Below are 21,937 nucleotides of genomic sequence, written 5' to 3'. Positions count from 1 at the left end.
GCTGGGAACAGTGCAGAGGCTCCTGTGTGCCACCAGGAGCTGTAAAAACATCACACCCACTCTCTGCCACCTCTCAATTTACAGCACACTTCCCTAATAAAATCATTTCAAATGGCTCACAAAGACAACAATCTCCTGGACACAGCAAAAGCTTTGGGAAGGGGAAGCAGATGTGCTGTAAAACAAGACAAATCTGGAATAGCGACTTCCAAGGTGGGAAGGGAGAAGGTGAAGAACATGTAGGAAATTATGGCAGCCAGTTCCCTTTACTAACAGACAAAACCACCTCCACGTTGAAAGAGTAAGTATGAGAAGAAAGAGGGAGCATCCTGTGGACAGAAGATGGAAGGATAAGGAAAGTTCTCTATCTAAAGATATATTTGACATTCTTAATTTCAAGCCAGAAAGAATGGGCAAGAGACAGATTCTAAAGGCTTTGAGTTCCTCTTTGTGCTGCATAAAGGACCTAAGGATCTTGCAGGGATGCAGTCCCACTTATTCCACCATAAGGGCCAAAGGCACATACACAACAAAGAGAGGGACTGAAGCCAGAACGAGAAGATTAAGCAGAAACTCACCTTGACATCAGCTCCCAGCCAGCTGCTGACGCCTGCCCTAGAAACCCTCCTGAAAAAGCTCCCTCCAGGCCGGAATGTCTCACGGTCCCCTGCTGCCCTGTCCTTGTGGAACAAGACTCCCAATACCCCATCACCTCCCCTCACACATCCAGCCAATACCTGCACATCCTGTGCTATTCATCTTTCTCATCTTCTCTTCATCCTCATAGCAGAGCTATTACCTACAACACTCCTAATCACAGTTAATTGGGTGTCTGCTATATGGAAGAGATCCATAATCTTCAAAGAATCTCCCAAACAAACCGGAGCAGAAGAGATTTCCCCCCCTGCTCAAGGCATTTGGCAAGAGCACAGCAGCAGACATTACACCAAGTAGCCTTTTTGTTTCCACTCCCTGAGTCACAACCCTATGCATCAAAGATTGATTTCACACCTATCTGGGATGAATGAGCTTTCCTAAACGTTTATGACATGCTTAAGGGGAAAAAAAAAAAAAAAAAAAAAAAAAAAAAAAAGGCAGCAAGGGGAAGGTATGACTCACCAAGCATTTGCTAATCTATAGCTGATCTGCAGAAGTTATTACATTTGTATCGTGTTTCAGAAATAAACCTGCAGATTTCAACACTTATCTCGGACCTACAGCACAGCACTTTAGGGTTATGGGTTACCACAGCTGCTGGATGGACAAACCACACACAGTAGCCTTCTCCAGGAGACAAATACCAAGGTACACACATCAGCCAGAAATAAAAGGCTTCCTTAAAATTACATACCCATAGATTCAAGGCTTTTTTTTCTTGAACTCTGCTGTAATCCCCGCTCTTTTCTATTAGGTGTAAATGGCAGCACAAACTCAGCAGCTTCAAGTAAATTTTATTTCTTTTTAACCACCAAAATTCTTCTCAGGTTTCCCTAAGGACCACGGGCAATCACAGGAGTTGTCTCTTCCCATCCTCAAAGGTATTTGGCACAAGAAGAGGCAACGCCCGTACCAGAGCTGAACAGATAAACTGCCTCCCTTGGCTGGCTGAATCACTGTCTTAAATTAAGCACAAGAATATGGAAAATCCCAAGCTTTCCTTTGCCTCCCCATATTCCTACTCCCTGTTTCAAGTGGCAAGTCCTACACAACTTCAGGAATCAGTTTTGCCCCTGACAGGTACAGACAAGTAAAGTACATGACAGCAGGCTCCAGATTCCTTGGCCCAGCTGTTTTCCTCTCCCAACAGCAGACCCTAGAGTTACTTCCAGGAGATGAATCCATGCAGAATCCAACCACACAGGTGGTCTTTATGCAAGCAAAGGGACAGTAGCACTTAGAGCCAGACTTGGAGCAGTAGTTCCTTGTGTAGGGAATCCTGCAAATATCCCAGCGCCAATTTTTTGCATCACAAATGTTGAAGCCTGCAAAAGCTGAGCAGAAAGAAATGGCACCTACGGAAAAAGTTTTAAATTGCTGAAAAATCCATTTTTCATCGAAACCACCGGGGTGGGGAAAGGACAGCTCCTAGGCAGGTTGGACCTACGACAGCAGATGGTGCCAATGAACTGAACTCGGAATTAGGAAGCTGAGAATTGACACCACCGAGCACAACAACGTTTCTCTAAAATTATATCCATTGATAAGTTACTGGACATCAAAGAAGACAAAAGACAAGTAACTCTGCAGTGTCCACACCTGACACAGAACCTCCATGTTCCACTGCCACCTGTCAGATGTGATGGGACACAGAAAGTACATCATGGCAAATCAAGTTATCTCCCCTAACCGCCACCATTTTTGATATTTTCCCCCATTTTTTTCCCCCTTTACTTCAGCAGACCCAAAGCCTTTTTGCTAGTTTTGACACTTTCTTTTCCCCAGCCATATTTTTACTGTGTGTGGGCACTTGAATTCTCTTTGATGACAAAAGAATTAAGCACTCAACTACCTTAAAAACCGTGCTTCTTTTCAGTATGTTGTTCCTATTGTATTTCTTTTATGTTCCCCTTCAATGGCTACTAACATACCAAGCCCAGGTCTTTGTTTTTTTTAAATGAAGCAGATCTCCTGACAGCACTGGCAACAGAGGCATTGCTTGAACAGAGGAACCAACAGTTACTCTTAACAGTGCATGGTAATGAATGAGACAATCCCCATTAACCCTGGCTAATAACCACGGTCTCACACCCTACAAAAGTCCTGCTGCTTGGCAAAAGAGGAACAGGCAACCCTCAATTAACTCTTTCTTTCCTGTTTAAATATAGTTTCCTGAGCTTACTGCTGACCAAATCCCGTTAGTCTAACTCATGACAGCATTTTATTTCGGTGGGAAAACTCCAAGAATTCGGCTTTCATTCAAATCAAATCTGAAACTGACTTCGGGCTCTCTTATGGGCTTAATGTCACTAGGGAGGAGTCTGATCTTTTGCAAAGACATTAAATTTTCCTCCCCACCAGGTAAATTCTCACTGGGTAGCAGCTGAAAAAGAGCTGGATGACTGACACACATGAATCCGATAACTGAAAATAAGGAGATTATTCTGTTATTCCCATTCTTGCCAGCAAGTGTTGCTGTTTACCAAGAGAAAGCTAGAACGGAGGGGAAAAAAAAAACAAAAAAACAAAAAAACCCCCACATTAAAAAAAAGTATTGCTAAATTTTCTTATTGTGCTTGTACCCAAATCTTTCCATGCGAAATTCTGATTCATCAGTTGAAACTCAATGTGGCTTGAGAAGAACGTGCTTTCAATAGCTTCTGAAAGCAGAAAGCTTGCAGACTATTTTCTGAAAAAAAACGAACATGCATATGATCTTCTGCAGTGTTGATAAGCACAGAGCAAGTGCCCAGGGAGAAAATTTGTGTGGGGAGATAACTGCAGAAACTATTCTTAGTAACAGAGTTCTGCATCTGTTAAACTAACTCTGTTGGCACTGCGCTGAAAATTTATGTTCACGAACACGTGTTCCAAATGTTGTGAAAAAGATACTATTTTAAATCCTGGTTTATGTAACCTGAAACATCTGAGAGCTCATGGAGGTATTTTCATTGCGTACCAAGGAGGAGCAGAGCCTGGTGGTCCCCAGCACAGTGGGGATTCAAACAAGAGCAGTGGTGCGAGGGCAGCAGAAGCCCTCAAGTTAAAATCACAGCAAAAAGCAGAGCAAAACCCCACCACTCACAGAAACAGGTTATACAATCACAGGCCTAAACGTGGATGAAAACTAAAGCTTTAAAACTGGGGCTTTGCTGTTTAAACCGCTGTCACTCAGCATGGGGAACTGATCTGTAGCAAAACATTTAAACAAATGCTCAGTGTTCAGTATACCATGACATTCCATTTTCTGATCATGCAGTAACATAGGATTCCCAGGCAAGCAATAAAGCCCTTAAGAGGCCTGCAGATGAAAATAATATAGTGCAAGCCTTGTGTGTGACAGTGAATAAGACAGGAACTTCATCTGAAGACAATGAAGCATTAGATCCCCAGTTTTATAAACAATTATATTGATCAATACTTGTTTTAGCCATCTTCACTCTGCAAACTGCTTTTGGTAGGGGAAAAGTTCATTACAGACTTTTTATTCCCTTCTACCACCAGCCACTTTTTTTTACCTCCTCCCATTTTATTTTTGGACACACTGAGAAGCTGGGTAGAAGGTTCCTCTCTCCGCAACACATTGACAGTGCCTCCAAAGGCAGACCAAGTAGAAACAACAGCAAACCACCCATTTTTAGTAACTCCTTCGTGGTTATGCCTCTAAGTGCCAAACAGAACTGGACCACTGGATGCAGCTCTAAATAATTGTCAAATGGAATAAGACCATTCACCTCTAAACCTGTAGGTGACATCTCATCAAATGGCTGAGAATGGTCTCTGTGCTTGACAGCAGCTGATGACCACTGTGACACCTTCCTCAAAGTGTAAGTGAACATATGAGACACTCAAAGTTTGAAAGACTTTGGAGAAAGAAAGAGAGAGGGGAAAAAAAAAAATAAAGCCTGAAAGTTGCAGGGACTCCAGACAAACTGTTTCTCACTCAGTGAAACAGCCAAAAGTAGTATTAGATTGTACCACCCACAGCAGATTTGCTCATAATTCCCTTCCTCCTGGCTTTCAGGGGCCATATTCTGGTACCCATTTTGAAAAGCAGCCTCCCCCTTCAACCACCTTCTATTAAAATACTTTTTTCTTAACGCTGATGGTACAGACAGGCCCTACAGTAGTCGCAGAGAAGGTATTTTTTCCTGCTAAGCCATCCTCATGGCAACAGCCAGAAATACCCTTCAGTAACCCCTACGTGTCAACAAGCTCCATTCCAGCCCAGGCTGTTTGGTATAGCAGTTCTTTCCCAAGTCTCTGGTGGGACTGTAAATTCTGGCAGTGTCAAATACATTTCCTTTTATTACAAAACCATTTTGAATCCATCAGAAAGATTTCTCATTTGTAAACTAGCACTTCTATATTTAGGATGTTACTTGGATTACAGATTTATTTTTTCTTCCTGACACTGCAGAAATGGAGGAAAATAAAAGGCAGGAGCACTAGCAGAGGAAAGCAGGCAACTTTTCAAATACCGGAAAAGGGTTTAAGTTCTTGTAGAAGAGAACCGTTCCTCTGGATTTGAAGGAAAGGCCCAATTCCCAGCTTCCAAATGAAACACTGTCCCTGATTTCACCCCTCTGTAAAATGGAAACTCTTCCTCTGGCCAGGCTCACCTGCAATGTTACTTGTGGTTTGCTTCAGAAAGCAGAAGGTCAAGGAGTTACAGGGATGTGGGCTGAAAACCCCAAGATTTATTGAGTACCCATCAGGAGAGGACCATTCACTTCCATAACTCCCTATTTCTTCTCTGCTGAAAGCACAAACACAACCTAATGACCCCACAGCCAAGCCAAGGGAAGCAGGTCCCCCTCACAAGGCATCTGCTCCCTAGACACAAAAGCATTTTAGAAACACTGGACTAAGTTGTTTTAACATGTACACTGAAGTACATCATGACACGGACTTTTTGAGTCAAATAAAATATGACAAATAGCTGATGAAAGTACAGATTTCAGTTTTTCAACTCAACTAAGACGCAGGAAGAACAAACAAGTCTCCCGTACATGCAAAGATGAACACAGCTTGGTGTGAGAGACTGCTACATAAATTCTAAATCAAAATAACAAACATGACTGACAGGACAATGACTAATACACCATGTAAAGCAAAACTCTTTCTTATGGACTTGGGAGATTTTGGTGTCTTGGACTGGATTCTCCCAACTCAGATGAGTTTGTTTTTGCCAATTCTGCAATAACTGGCTCAATTACCTTCTCAGGGTACAGTATATCCAAGATTTTGTTCCTTGACTGGAACCTGCTCTGCTGCTAAAACTAACACCAAGGCCTACCCAAACAGCTCGGTACAAATAAAGTGGGGGAGGGCTGCATACATTACATCCCAGATCTCTGGACAGACTTGTTTTTGGGGGAGGAGGGCACTGTTCCAATAGTTTCTTAAAATTACGGCAGCAGAACAGAGTGTGAAGCTGGGTGGCAAGGAGCTGCCAACACATCAAGCACTTGCAATGATTCATTAGTCCACACTTTGACGAGTTGTTCCTGGGTTCGAAACAACGAGAGAAAGAAGGAATGAGACATCCAACCGGCCAGAGCTTGGCTGAGCAGTACCAGATCCCAGGTGCTGGGCAAGTGCATGAGAGAGGCAGAGCCACATTCTGTCCTGTTCAGCTCCCTGTCTCCAGTGGGAAAGGACACAAGCCCAGCTACCCTCTGTGCTCTGCTCCCCTCCAGCATCCACAGTCACTAACTGAGGGATAGAGAAACCCCAGTCCAACTGCCATCAGTGTCTGCTTTGTCCATGAAACTGCCCAATCTTTTTGAGCCTTCCAGTACAATCTACAGCCTCCTGAAGAACCAAATCCATGTGTTAACTACCTGCTTAAGCTTATTACTTTCCCTACAAGCCTGGATTATTTAATGTGTTTACTTTTATTTTAATCCAAGTAGGTATCTCGTGGAGCGATGGAAAAGTGGTTTGCATCTTGAAGTCATATACATTAGCTGGTAGAAAAAAGAATCAACCAAGAGAACAGCCATTGGCAAGGGACCCCTTTGATGGCTGACCACATTTGTACTCAATCATCATCTAATATCTCTGCCTGTGTATTTTCTTTGAATGAAAACATTACCATAATTTCCTATTTATTGAACCCTAATCTCTGTCTGTTTTTCCAATTAAAGCTTTTTCCAGACGTCCATCCTCCCTTACCCCAGAGAAAGGGTCTTTGAAAAGTTTTTATCAAATGCAACGTGTAATTTAGCCTGCTCCAGCAATTTCCAGATGGCCTCCAGTATGCTGAAGTTATGCACTCATAATTTTCCAATGGAGAAGAAATAAATGGAAGCAAGACAGAATTTCCAAAGCAAAAACCTTGCAAGTACCTCATGAATTACAATACTTCATTTCTTCTAATAAAATCACACGGCATTGGATCCAATTTAGAGATACCAAACTCCCAATGACCTCACCCCTGTCTCCAACCCAAACAGCTTTTTCATGGAAAGAGGGCCACAGCACATGCAGGTATTCAGACTGCTGGCACACCTTACTGGAATCTCTTGCCTGAAAATCCAGCCATTAACATATGGAAGAACTGGAGCAAGCGCTTCTATTTTCATCATATACCATCTTTTCTGAGTTATAAATTTCTCTGCATTAAAGATACTTGGCAAAAGACAAAAAAGACAGAAAATTGTGAATTAGGATCAAGACTTACAGCACAGAGCTTAGTCTGGCCATCAGTATGATGGTACTGTTTTCTCTATAGAATCCTTGTTCAAGTTTTGTGCTGCACGGTACAAATATTCCCACAAGAGGAGCTCCTGAATAGCATTATCAGGCAGCTCTCATAGGAGGAGAGCCTGGAAAACCAGCAGACAAATGTTGTCTCCATGTTCCTGTCTAATACCAGAAGCATCAATAAAGCAAATATTATTCTGCTTTTGTTACAACAGGTTTTGTCACTTCACCACAGGCATTACTTCCTTGGCATGTCACATCTTACCCGAGACCCTACGCCATCAATCTCTGGGCTGTAATGAACCACCACAAATACCCAAGGGGACAGGGCTGGGATGCAGAGCCACAGGTTCCTGATGCTCGAGAAGGAAAGCTGGAAGCTGGCCACCAACAATGCCACATTTCTCCAGCAACACCTGCTCATTGCTTTATCCCACTTACAAAGGAAGATCCTCAGAGGTACCTCCAAGTGTACCTGCCCTGACCAAGTCCATGAGGAGCTCTCTCCTGGGCAGGACACAGAGCATGGTTCTGCCAACAGCGAGGCAGTGGGTGCGCTAGGACTCCATCCTATCACGCTGACAGCTCTGCCTCATTGTTTCCCTCTGCAGCCATCTGCTTCTTGTGTCTTATTCTCAGATGGCAGAGCTGCTGTGAAGCAGCCCACCACCTCCCCTCATGCTCACACAGCACCTACCAGCAGCACGGGATGCTGTGTCCCGAGCAGAGACCCCAAGTGTTACAGTAGAACAAGTCATAACACACGGAACTAAAGCTGTTTACAGAAGATGGTGTTGTCAGAGCTTCTCAGATATACTGCTGACAAAATAATAACACATTTCATCACTATTTCCCTGATGTCTGTCAACAGCAGAGGAGCCCGCTTCAACCAGTACAGCTGAAAGCACCATGTATCAGAGTTGTAGGTCTATATTCAAAACTGCTGAGGAGAAACAAGGTTTATATTCTGATTAATTGTTCAGGATGAAAATATGGGCTCTGACATAATGTAATAGCTATTTTGGCACAACTTTTGAGGAGCATGAGTAAGCAGCCTCTCCTAATTGATGTGCAGATCCTGGAGTGGGTAGTAACTGCATAATAGCTTCATGTTGTCTTCTGAAAGTTAACACAGATGTGAACCCTGTCAAACTAGTCCACAGTTACCAGCAGCACCTACTCACTGGAAGAATTTAACCCCATTTCATCTTTTATCTACATTTTCTGTCTTCCATGGAGAACAGATTAACACAGGACCACTTGGCCATCACAGCCTCAGTCAACACAAATGGTTCCAGGCCTCCGTGGTGGCAGGAAGACTCCACCAAGCCCATCAAAATCCCTTGGCTGAACAAGTTACCATCCAGCAGCAGAGCAGAGCAGCCATGTGTGTGGTTAGACAACAACCAGCGTGTTCGAAGACAGTTTAGCTCAGTCTGTAGTCAGAGGGGTTAGTGTTAACCTGTGTTACGTGGTATTTGCTATGAACCAGGACTTTGCACACAGATAACTCCTGCTGTAGAGCTGACAGCAGTAAATTATTACACAGAATTAACTCAACTATGCTTGAGCTGTAAGATGATTAGCTCGGTGAGCCAGTATTTTTGGGTCATGGTTCCTATGGAGTAAGCACAAAGCTCAAGAAGAGAGCCCTGGCAGGTTAACAGACCAGCGGCATACGCTTCTCGTTCCTTTCAGAAATTCAGTATGTCAAGAACCAGATACAAAAATCCTCAAACTGGATTCATTGGTAAAGGTGTCACTGGCTGTAAGAGTGGTACTTGTAACGCTTCCTACTGAAGTGCTGGCTTTAAGACAGCTAAATTCAACCGCATACAAAGAAACAACCACAGGCCAGCAACCATGCAACCCATAGTTGACTTCTACCGTGTTTTTATAAGGTCAGCAACATAATTTTAAGTTCCATCCAACCCAGCACAACTGCAAGCTGCCCCAGCAGGAGGAGTCTGCCCACAGTCTGCTTCTCAATCCTCTCCTGGGTTGGGTCTCGTAACTGTGTGGCCATAGCAAAAGTCTGCTCTGGCAGCAGATGGAAAACTTTTTATTTTTGAGCATGTGTGGTCCCTTCCCATTCAATCAGTGAGATAAACCAACTCTCCTTACAGTCATTTAGCAGCCCAGATGCTTCCCAGGATTGGGAACAGCCATACCTTGCAGAGATCAGGTGTAGCACAAAACCACACCCACGTAGAGCAGAGTCCTCTGACAAACGTGAGGTGAACTTTTACCCCACATTACTGCCTTGGAAATCAAGTAGCTAAGTAAGTGATAAGTAGCTATTTTTTACCTTAAATCATTCAAATGATAGCAAAGACAAAGCCTCTGACTTCACATACCCAAGTCAGAGAGGAGATGGTTGGAAAAACATTGAGCCTTCTGCATCTTCGGCTCCAACATTTTCTGAAGTAGACAATGACAAAGAACTGGTAAAGGTGGACGTTCATGTGGGAAGGCACATTACAAGGCAAAAGCATGATAGACAGCACTGCTCTGCAAATGTTCATACCTTGAACTGGATCTGCTACACAGTCTCTGGTTCTCAGACCAAAAAGAGACGTGTAATCAGCATTCTGTGCATGCAATATCCAGCATAAAAGGGGAAAGCTTTGTGTTATCCTTGCAGTTACCCAAAATTCTTGGGCAGTAGAAACTGGTGCAGTTTTCCAGGCTGTTTGAGGGCCTGTCCCTTATATCCAATGGCAAGTCAGGCTGTATGAACTGGTGTGATTCCAGCAGTCAGCCCTGAAAAGTGCAGGACTTACCAGCTGGCACAGACTCCACACATCATACATCCAGTAAACCGACACTTTCTGAGGAAAATGAAACACATCCATACTCAGTGTTGAAAGCAGTTGAACAGTCCCCTTGTCAAAGGAGCTGGGACTTTTCCTTATAACTCTAATGGCTGTGGTAGGATGTAAAATACAGGCACAGCACATGAAGAGCCCTACCAACTACATCACAAAGACCAGGCCAATTTCTGCAGAGCAACTCTGCTGCCTGCAGCTGTAATTCTCCTTCATGTACCACCTTCTGTGCCTCTCTCCAAAAATAAACTCTGCAAAATATGCTGGAGTTAGGGTTCAGACCTTCATTAGAACAGAAAAAGAGATCTTCATCTTTACACACCTCTCCCAGCACCTGTAAATGCCTCAAACCTTTTGGTAGTTGTACAGTCACGGCCATCCCGCGTCCAGATTTCAGAAAAAGCTGTACAATAAAACCTCAGTGCAACAAAAACTCAGTGTGCAACATGACAAATACCATTTCCACTACTAACTCCCACTTTAATTCAGAACATCTCTCAACCTTGCAAGTGCAGAGGCAAGACTGTGCCTTTAACACACTTCACATTAAGAACCCAGCTCCCTGTAAACTGCATATAATCAAATTTCTGCACTACCCTGTTTCGGTTTCTCATTACTGCATATCTTTCATGTTTTAATTCACATGACATTAGATTTGCTGCACTAAATGAGCACCTTCTGAACTCCTGAATAAAATGGAGGTTAATTACTAAACCAGATTTTTAAGTGAGAGTAAAACTGTATTAATGCCTAAAGCAATGCTAAACTTGACAACTTAATTGAAGTTAAGCATTGCAGAGTTAAACTGCCCCAACAGCTTTACTCAAGCTGCAGCTCACATGTTAAGACCTCCCAGGATACCACATTTTCTCAGATGACAGGGGACAGGACTCCTGATCCACAATCTCACACTTGCAGTGAGCCACTCAAGCGGCATTTTGTGATGGCCTTGTAAGCAGATGCCCAGACCTCTCCCCTACCTGCTTCTCACCTGCCTTGTCCACACCACTGAGCCTTGGGATAACACATGGGGAGACAATGAAAAGCAGTGGGTAAGAAGAGCTCTCACTTCATGAATTACAGGTAGAGGCAAAAACTGCTGTCAAGATGTGCCAACATTCAGCATTCACACGGTATTAATTCTGTCACCAAAGCACTGAACAGATAACCATGCCATGAGTACCCTGAGAGTGCAGCTATTGCTGCTCACTGCTAACCATCCGCAGTCACCCTAATCTACACAAGAAAAGCCCAAAAGGATTACATAAATGTATCATCCTCATCTAAAATCACGAAGTAAGAAGAACCACTGAATCTACGGGGTCTCAGGTTCCTTTGGAGCTTCTAGATGGCATTAAGAAATCTTATCTCTTCCCCAAAAAATGCTGCTTTGGGAAATCACCCGTAACTTTCTGCTTATTTCTCAACAGTTATTGGAAATGCAAAAGGAACAAAGTCTGGAACAGTAAACATGGCTTATTTTCTATACTTGTTGTTTTGCTGTTGCCAGTCAACTGCAATTATCCAAACATGTCAGAGCTGGAGAATACACAGAAATTAAGGCAGCCTCAGAAAACAGAGACTGGAGACTTAACATGGTCACCTTGATGGCTGACACCAAGTAAATCAAGTGAGACTGCTATGGCAGGGCATAGCACTGTACTCTTGCTTGTTATTCACAGTGTCATTGAAGACTTGTTTAATTGCTACCCTTCCTTTTACCCTGGAAGACGTCTCCAAAATAAACATTTCCAGTAATTCCAACAAAATTTTCTTTATGCTACAGAACATATTCTTTAAAATCTCCAGTTTGTTGGCCCTTGAAGCTGCCAAAAGCAATCTGCACGAAACTGAAGCATAGTCCTACAGAGTCAAGACCAGATCAGTCCCAGCTAAAGATTAGATGCTCAATTCCATGTAATATGGAATTTAATATAGCTTGGCCAAAGTGCATTGTATGCTATCCTGATGAACAGAAGCAGCTACAGGTTACAGAAAGCCACTTTGTGCACGCCTCACCAAGGAACCGATTCTAGAATTATCCCAGAGCAAGAAATGGCCAAAGTTCATGTTTACTACTTTGGAAGTAATTTTAACTTCAGTGTATGAATTCATAGCAGACAAGTTAGTGCTGGTTCATCAAAGAACAGGAATATTTTAGTCAACAGCCTGGTGGAATTATTATACATGTTAAACAGTCCAGATAACATCGTAAGCGATGAGCATCTGTCAAATGCTCTGCACAAACAACACCAAGGCACAGTTCTGCAGCACTGGACACAAGCTCTGCTCTGAGGCTGAGCTGCTCATTAAATGCAAGGTTATGCAGTAGGGTGCTTTGCATCCATCCACAATGGGCAATGGCAGAGCTAAAAACTAATCTGTGTCAAACAGGGCTGAATCAAAATGAGGAAAAAAACTTGTCAGCGCTTGAGTCACGACTGAAGGATACAGAAGTTTTGCACACCAGGTCTTAAGCTTAACCTATACAAAACCCCATAGTTTAGATAAGAAATGCAGCCTCTTATTTTACTTCAGAAAGTAAAGCAGAGGGAGAGCAGCTTAGGGAGGAGATGTGCAGCCTCCTGCACAGTCCATCTTGTGTGCACTGTGACACAAAAGTCAGGAAATAGCTTATGTATAACTCAAATAATAACCCAAGACACACAACAAAAGGCTCCACACTTTTTTCACTGTGAGGGTCATCAATACTGGAAGAAGTCATCCAGAGAAGTTGTGAAGTCTTTGTCTCTGGAGATACTCAAAACGCAGTGTGACCTTGCTATGAGCAGTGAAGCTGGACAAGATGATCTGCAGAGGTGTCACCTCAGTGACTCTGTCTAGACACTGGGAAAAGCTTCAGACTGCTGGAAATAACTGTATTCCAAACTTCCAGATCCTGTCCATGTGACACCCAGCTTCAGATTTGACAACATTGCGGTTGGCTTTGAGAACAACCCAGTTTTGGATCCAGAACTCTGTGGTCATATCGAGCTCCTTTTCCAGGGAAGCCACACAAGCACTCAGCATCACAGGAGGCAAACACACATGTGGGGACTGAAGGAACTGTTCTGAGACATAAGCATGTGCAGATCTAAATAATCAGCTTAAACATTATCATCAGGACATCAGAAACTAAATGGGCAGTTAAGTCTTTCGGGGAAATAAAAGAAAAAAAATAAAAACCAGCTGATAGCGCTCATCCTCTGCTAAACAGACTATACCAAAATTCAGTTAATTCTGCATCTCATGTTGAAAGGATTATGAATTTATCTTTTTCTAGGGAGATTTTTCACTTTTCTAAGTAGTATTTCAGTAAAAGTGGAACATATTAAAATCACAGTGTCAGGCTCGGAAGTACATCAGATTTAGGATCTTGCCATATGCTGAACACTCCTCTCCCAAACCAACAACACAGATCTGCGCTCAAACCATGAGTTGAAACTGAAGCACAAATAGTCCTGAGCAGCACAGCTCACATGCTTAAGGCTTGGTGCATGCCTCCTGTGTTTGTGACAGGCCTGGGGCTGCAACAAGATGAAACCTACGAGTACAAAACCAATTGAATTATTTAGGATTCTGAAATAAAGACTACACAGAAGCATTGTGTTGAACAAAGGTCTGATTGAGGCAGATCTTTAAACATATGCTTAACTTCAGCTGGCATTTAAGTCTGATCTCTTTCAAAGAAGCCTCACCCCGAACACTGGATGCTTTCTTAGCTCGCAGCTCCCACTATGCCAAGGATTTAAAGTACATTTAGGGGGAGGACAGTCTATGCAGGCATTTGCTCAGGAAGAATGCTTTTGGGAGACACTATACATCATTTTAATATTTTGATTACTTCTACGACCTCAAACAAGCCCAAATTGTTTCTAAAATTCCAGCACATCAGACACCTCCCTGAATTTAAACTCAAATTCTCATCTTCTAACAAGATGCCAGGAAACAGAAAAGAGCCTGTTCCCAAAAACTTTGATAAAATTCAGTTAAATTATCCAGATGGTTTTCATTCCACAGAAAGTACTAAACCAGCAGTCTGCAAAGCATAGCATTTTCTAAATACACAAAATAAAGAGAAAACAATGCACAAGTGCAAAGTGCAAATGCTGAGCCCGTTACAATTTTGTTCCAGCAGAAATGCAGCACAATCAGTACAATCTTGCAGTTCTAGAGGACCCATCTTTCTGCTGCCAGGGGTGCTCTGCAGCTGTAAGCGTCACCAAATAAACTGCAAGCAGTTCAAGCACTTAATTTTTCCTGTGCTACATGCAGAAAGGAGGAACAGCATTCCCACCCACTTAACCTCCAAAACCCAGCATTCCCTACAGCACAAGAAGCCAAAGAGCACCTGCTGAACAACTTATGTACTTTGAATGACTCTGCAAGCAGCCAAATTTAGCAAATTTGCTATTTTCTCCAAAGCACAGCCTGATTCTGCAGCTCTTAAATACAGGGGAAACTATCTTAGATTAAATAGTGATTACAGATTTAGAATTTCAAGAGCTGTGAAAGTCCTTACCACAGAAAATAAACCCACTGAGAAGAGAGGAGGACAGATACTGCAATTTTCTGTTCAGTGCTATTTAATAAATCTCAAAGCAAAGGAATTAAATTACAGATAGGGAAACAAGCATCTATATAATTACATGACAACACCTGAAATCATTCAAATAACACCACAAGCAGAATCGGGAAACTGATCAGCAAGAGATGAGCCACGAAAAAAATCTCTCTGCAGTTAGAGATGGATATTCATCCCTTTTACATGGCATCTCACTAAAATGTTTCATAGCAACGGGGCAGGAGTTATCCCGCAGCAGGGAATGGGACTGGTTATCACACAACCAGCACCATCCTGCTGAGTACACCCCAAAAATGAGAGGAGAAAACAGGCCAGCAAGCAAACTCAGAACTTAAACTGAGTTTCTCAAACAGGAAGAAATCCCTGAAATATTTCTTCTTTAGGTTATTAGCATGTTTTCTTATGCAGTGCTGCTGGTTGCCCTCATCCCCAGCCCTGCTGAGCTGCAGCACGGCGATAGCGCAGCGCAGCGATGCTCTCAGAGTCCTTCCAGCTGCCCTCTGTGCCTTCCAAAAACAGCTCTGCAGGACACCCAGGAAAAGCTCTGAGGATGAAAATGGTGGGATCACCAGCTGATAAAGCCACCATCAGGAGCCCTGGGTCAAAGTTTGCTGCAAGGGCCACCTTTTCACAGCAGCCTCCTTTCACAGAGCCAGTGCTCATCGAGACTCTCAGCACAGCAGAGCAGCATTCAGGAACACAAGATCACTGGACCTGTTCCCCTACAGGTCTATTTATAGTCTCAAGTGGTGCTGCATGATAAAAAGCCAAATGGTCCCCAGTTTCAAAGAGCAAGTCCCTGAAGATCCCACCTGAGAACCAAGAACACACTCCCCAGACTGGGGCAAGGGACCACTGCAGGCACACACATGGAAACCCTGCCTTATGGACATCTTTGCACCTTAGCACGACTCCTGCAAGCACCTTAATTAAAAAGGCTAAGTGAGGGATAATTATGACTCCTCCACAAAGGAGGACTGCTTTGGAAAGACAACAATTACTGCCGGCTCAGAGGGATCTCTCCCGGAAAGCAGGCAGCTGCTGTAAAGGTAGGGTGGTTGATTCCTTGGGAAACAGCAAGAAAGGAACACCCCCTCCCCAGCTCTGAAAATGTCCAGCAGCAGCACCAGGCCTCTTTCAGCCAACCCTGGTTTTGTTGTAGGGGCATCTCCAGCACTTTTGAGATCCTCATGACAGGCAGACCCATTTCACACTTTTCTACATGACTTGACACACTTGAAAAACACAAAGTCCTTGCTGGCCCACAGCATCTTCAAGGCTAACAGCCCCTACAGCACAGTTTTGTACAGTATCAAAAGTTGCATTAGCTGGAAACCAAATTAACACTTGCACAGTAGTTTTGCAATTAGATTGAAACTGTAAATTGTGCAACAAGCTAAATTAAAAAACAAGTTTGTGATAGAGACATAATCTTAATTCAGCTCCCGCCTTACTAACCTTACTTCTTTGTAACTTGTTTCTACACAGATTCAAGCTCCTTTTGCTGTACCACAAATGACTCCACATTCCTAAAAAATTAAGTACTCTTAAGAACTAACGTATGTTTGTCGTCACTCTTAATATCCACCTTTGCCTGAAGCTTCTTCACCAAGAAGCTGAGAGGCCTTTTGGGCATCAGAGTCCATACATCCCTTCAACTTCCTCACCTTCCTTCAACATTTCAGGACTCCTTCCCTTCACCCAACTCTCTCTGCCCCAAATATCAGCACTCTTACTTTGAGCAGGTCCCCGTATGTCATGCTGTGACCTCAACTACAGAGATTTGAACAACTACCTTTTAGATGGAGCTGAAAATCACCTCATTTCTGAGCACATCTTGCTTGCTTCCTGGTAGAGCTGTTCCACTTTGTACAACTATTATCTGGAGCAAAGTCAGAACAACCCCAAGCAAATATCGTCTCCCTTGTGTTAGAGCAAGTCACTCCTGCCCCTACCAGCCTCAAACAGCACTATAGAAGGCAAAATGCAGAAGCTTCTGCAAAAAAAAAAAAAAGACACCTCACAAAGCCGATGGTTTATTGGTTTGGGTACTCCCAAGGACAGCGGGCACTTTGAATCCTGTGTCTTGAGTCACAGTCAGGACTGGAACTCAAAACTTCTATGTGCTGAGTGGACAAAGCTGGAGCAGGGGGATGTCATACTACCTGCTCTTCCTCATTTCTGTTAGGGCACACCTGCCCTGGGCACGTCAGTCGCAGGAGGATTTAGCAACAGCTTCCCTGGGCCTGACACCCAAGGCTTTGAGGGACAGTGCTCAGCACCACCAGCAGCCTCCCGCAGCCTTCTCCAGCATTCCCAAACTCCAGGCCAGTGTTCACCAGCATATATGGAGCCACCTCGAGTTCTTAAAGGAACCAAGACACCCACCTCATGGGGTTTTTATTTAAATTCCACTAGGCAACAGAACACATAAAAATGAGATGACGCAAGGCTAACCCAAAGTTCCCCTAATGAACGTAGCCCCGAGTGTCCAACAGGATGTGACAGGTGGAGGGGCAGGCGAGCCCAGCCGAGGATGAGGTCACGAAATGAGCACTTTGCACAGCACACTACTCATCTTAAATTCCAAACTCATTATGCACGAGGCTAACAAACAAAGGAGCAGCTTAGCAGATTTACAATGTACCTTCTCCAAGGGTGGAATAATTATTTATCTGATAGCAACCTTCGTGATACAACAGCAATAAATAAATAAATGATCCCAGCAACTCTTGTGAACCATGCGTGTGGCTTCACTAGACAGACTGACAGCTGGAATGTGCCTTTAGCTGGCTGAGCTTGGGTAGAGTTGTAAATATTTGCTACAAATAAAATAAAGCTTGCTAGACTGAGCAGAAACCCAAGCACAGTTAATGGCATCCCAGGGGACACAGTGCAACAGACCCACACCCCCCTGAACTCCTTCCAGCTTCCAATGAACATCCCCTAATCTTTTTTTTTTTCCTTTCCTTTTCCCTAAGATCATTCCTTCCTGCACATGTACACATGTCAATACCATCCTGATTTCATTCTCTCAAGGCTGAAAATTTTATCCAGGCTGAAGTTCACAAACATTATAGAAAGGGTTTATATTCCTAATTTGGCGTTACAGCTGTGTATTACCATGCAGCGGCACATCCAGAAAAAGCACTTCCAAAGTCATAATTTATACAAGCTTTCTCCTTTATTTAGATAAAAACGCGAAGAATCCTGAAAGGAAGTAGTACATGTGCACAAAACATGCTCAGTTAGGCTCTCCCACTCAGATCTCTTAGATCCTGTTCCACTTCTATGGCATTTTTCCGACCTCCCAGTCTGAAGCTCCAGAACCACATGTTCCCCTTGCCCATATTCCCAATTTCTCACCATCTGACAGCTTCCAGAGTCTGCTTCCATCTTCTCACCCTGAAACAGTACCTCCAGCCCAAGTTTTCTAGCTGGCTGCTTCTCCTCCAGAAAGGATCACAGTTGTTCCTGTTTTATGTGTTTATATGTTACAACAGGACTGCCGGCAGTAAGATTAGTAACAATCACTGATTGCTCCATTCTCCAACCTACAAAGCATCCTTCACTTGGGACATTCTGGTTGTTCCCACTTCTTGTTACTTTTCTCCCACCTCCAGACCCCAATTCCCCTGCCCTACTTCTTTCCCCCATTCCTCCAACAGTTTGTGTTGTCATGTATTTGCAAAGAAAAGAGACAGCATCTCAGCATTTGGTTACAGGCAAGCTTTAACAATATACTACGTTATCATTGTGCTGCTTTAAACATACAACTGGCAACATTCCAGCACCTAAATATCTCAGATTATCAGCATCTTTCCAGGAACCCAAAATACCAATATTCACCCGGATTTTCTCAGAATTCACCCCAAATAAATTCTTTAATGTAACAGTAGGCCAAACCAGGCACATAATCCAAGACTGCTTTTGTAGGTTTGAACAGACACAGACATCCTGCCAACTCTCCAAAATTTCAGTGCTCTCTTCAGAAGCAGCCTCCCAGGGTGGTCTGAGAAGACCAGACCCCCAGCATGCTCTCCCCAGCCGCACCAGCCCAAACTGCAGGATCAGGGGGATTTATGCCCATTTTGTGCCAGAAGAGCAGCACGAAGGAAAGTGCAACGTACCTGTGAATCTAGATCAGTGTTTTTTGGGGAGCAGTTGAGGAGGATGAATTCAAGTCTTCCCAGAGGTGGCAGCTGCAGCATCGTCTCCAATGCAACTGTTTCCCTGAGCTGTAATATCCCTATGAAATACCAGCTGCAGGACTGGGCTCCAGCCACCTGACACCGCACCTGAGGTGCTCTAGAGTAAGAGAAAAAGGGTCTGAAAAAAAGCCACTTGTTCGTTCTTGATGCTGCTCATTTCTGCAAGGAACACAGAATTCATAAACTCCGCATCTACAAATGTATGTCCACCTGCATTGTAAAGGAATAACCTTCATGGGAACCGATTTAAAAAAAAAAAAAAAAACTTGTTTACGGTTAGAGGCTGCTAATTACAACATTAAAATACTAGCCCGAACCCCACATTACACTTGCATTCTGTTTTACATAGCAGTATACGTAACAATCATCACAGCAAGCTGCTCTGTTGGCTCATGCTGGAAGAAGTAATTATATATCACAGCAACACAATTTTGCCCTTCAACCTGCCAGTCCAGTCCACACAGCAGCTGCAAGCAGCAGGTCAGGGTGGGGGGAGCCTACGGAGTGTTTCTACATAATCACTTACCACTGAGGAAAAAACAGCTAAAAACCACCAGCCCCTGGCTTGCACGCTTGGCAGAAAGCTGCTAACACAAACATTACAGCAGCCCTTGCAGCAGGGATGTTACCAGAAAAAATGAGCTGGATCCAAAGGCAGTATTAGTGTTGAAGTATTAGCTGAGAGCTGAAGTGCAAGCCTTCCCCAGTAATTGTCACCGTTTTTGTGCTTGTACCAGTGGTACCCACACTATCCTGTTTCACTTGGACACTGCTATGACCTCTCTGAAACACTTATTTTCAGGTGAAGCCCGCAGGCAACAAAGACTAAGGCCTATGCAAATCACAAGCTGAATTTCTGGGCAAAGATACTGAGACAGGGCCTTTCAAAAGGCTCCCCAAAACTGTTAGTGCCCACCCACAGCAAGGAGAGCCTTGGGGCACCTAACACCAAAAACTGCACTTAACTTCTGCCTCAGATGGAGAATAGGCTGACCTCTTCCAAGACTTTGGCTCCAGTGAACCTGAATATTTCTATCTTGACACTCAAAGCAGCATTAGGTTTTTTCACAGCTGTTGCTGATAAAGCAGCGGCATAGTTATATTGTGAATATGCAATAACATTCATTTTCCTGCGCTGTTTTCGTTCTCCAATGACGTGTGAAACTACACACAAGCCACTAGTTGTGCTGTTACTGTTTAACTAGAGATTATTACAAATAAATCATCACAGTTCTCATATAATACGATCGTGATGCAACAGTTAACTGTCCAGCAAAACCTGGCACGCCAGGCTGCCTATTCATGTTGTCTTTGTTTCAGCAAGAAGTTACATTAAAAGAATATAATTTTTTAAAACAAAAATATTACAGCCTCTGTGTTTCAAAAACTCTTTGAATCCAAAATAGAACGAGACAGACAATAATGGCCAAAAGCCTGACCAGCTTAATGGAAGTTGGACTCTCATTTTGTTCCCAACACTGAAACAGCAGATTGTTCACGGAAGACAATTAACAGCCAACACACAATTTCAATTTTTTTAGCAGAAAAATAAACAGAAAATTACTCCTTCTGTTTCATTTTCAAAGTCTTAAAGCATGCTGCTTTTAAAAGCAAACGTAGAAACAGGAGGACAGCATCGTTAAGTGTCAGAACAGGTTTCTCCTGTACCCTCATTTTTAAGCAGCTGTACTGACTTCTTCCCAATCAGCTTTTAATCAGAGAACATGGTTAAGAGGCTGAATTTGCCTGTGAAATAGCACATCTGCAAATCTCTTCTGCTCTTGCTTCCCAGTTTTCTTCTAGATCCTGACCAGGCTGTACAGCAGGAATTAGTCATGCTGCCTACCACCGTGCTGGAAAGGACCTCTAATACACTGCCCTAAGTGCCAAATAAAAACATACCCAGCGCACAAGAGACACTGCAATGACTTGTTAATGACAACGGGTAGGTCCACAGCAGCTCCACAAATTCTAGACCAGAAGCTTTGTGAAATTACCTTCACTCTAAGGGAGGAAATGAAGAGTAGCAGGGGCAGCCCAGCTCTCCATCAGCAGGGCTGCACAGGCTTATTTTCAGCCTTTTAAGGGACAGAATATATTGATTCAAATTATCACCTGGAATCTGCAAACCAACAGCAGCCAGCTAGGGAAGCTTCCTGCTCGCCAGAAAAGTGTGGATTTATTTCAAGCAGAATGCATATGTACTTACACACAATTAATGCGGCCAGCAGTCTGATAAATAAAAAGCAAACACATGTGCTTGCTAAAAGATGCACAGTCAGTGCAGCCAGCTCAGCCTCAAAATATCTGTGCCCTCTCTGATCAGCTTGGCAGCCACACAAAACCCTACTGAGGAAAGCAGGCCAGGGAAGCAAAAAGGTGACGCTCAATAGTTCGTATCAAAGCAAATGCTGAACTGAATTTCATGGGCTATTTCTGTTTCCTAGCTAAATAGCAAAGGCCTACTGCAAATAACAGAGTGAGAGTTTTGCAGGAGAGAAAAGGTCACCCAGGATCTCTCACCATGGAAAATGCTGTGCTACAGACAGGGAGCAGCACCCTGTGTAAAGAAATATACGGAAATACCACTTATTGTCTCCACATGTTTATACAATAGACACTCCAACAGCAGCCTTTCCTTTTAAGACTGTTTTCAAAAATAAAAGAGTACAAAAAGATGTGGTGAGGGTTTCCTTCCCAGTGCAGCGAATTTGAGGTGCAGAATAAACATGGAATTATTGACTCACTCACAAAAGTGTTACCGGACAGATTTCAGAGACATACTTCTGGCTTAGCTCTACTCCCACTGACGTTGGTTCAGACTTTTACCACCGATTTCAGGCAGTGCTGGCCTACGTAGCACTTCCAGCTCAGCTATTATTACCTTTTAGTTTAAAATATGTAATGTTCCTCTGTAACAGACGGAAAAATATTTCAGGAACTTT

At 43.4% G+C, this 21,937-nt stretch overlaps 1 protein-coding gene across 3 annotated transcripts in view; it reads right to left on the bottom strand.

The window, feature by feature from the left end:
* Window positions 1-21,937, bottom strand: part of MITF (melanocyte inducing transcription factor) — a 122,435-nt gene that overhangs the window by 74,541 nt on the left and 25,957 nt on the right. Inside the window, exon 1 of one of the 3 annotated variants that reach the window (XM_040075893.2) lies at window positions 18,912-19,029. The exons of the other annotated variants lie outside the window; for them this stretch is intronic. The gene's annotated coding sequence lies outside the window, so the exon portion shown is untranslated. Of the gene's footprint in view, window positions 1-18,911; window positions 19,030-21,937 lie in introns of those variants that run through there. 3 annotated transcript variants of the gene reach the window in all.

Source organism: Hirundo rustica, chromosome 12 (assembly GCF_015227805.2).
Source record: "Hirundo rustica isolate bHirRus1 chromosome 12, bHirRus1.pri.v3, whole genome shotgun sequence".
Lineage (NCBI taxonomy): Eukaryota > Metazoa > Chordata > Aves > Passeriformes > Hirundinidae > Hirundo > Hirundo rustica.
This window is presented reverse-complemented; position numbering and strand designations above follow the sequence as displayed.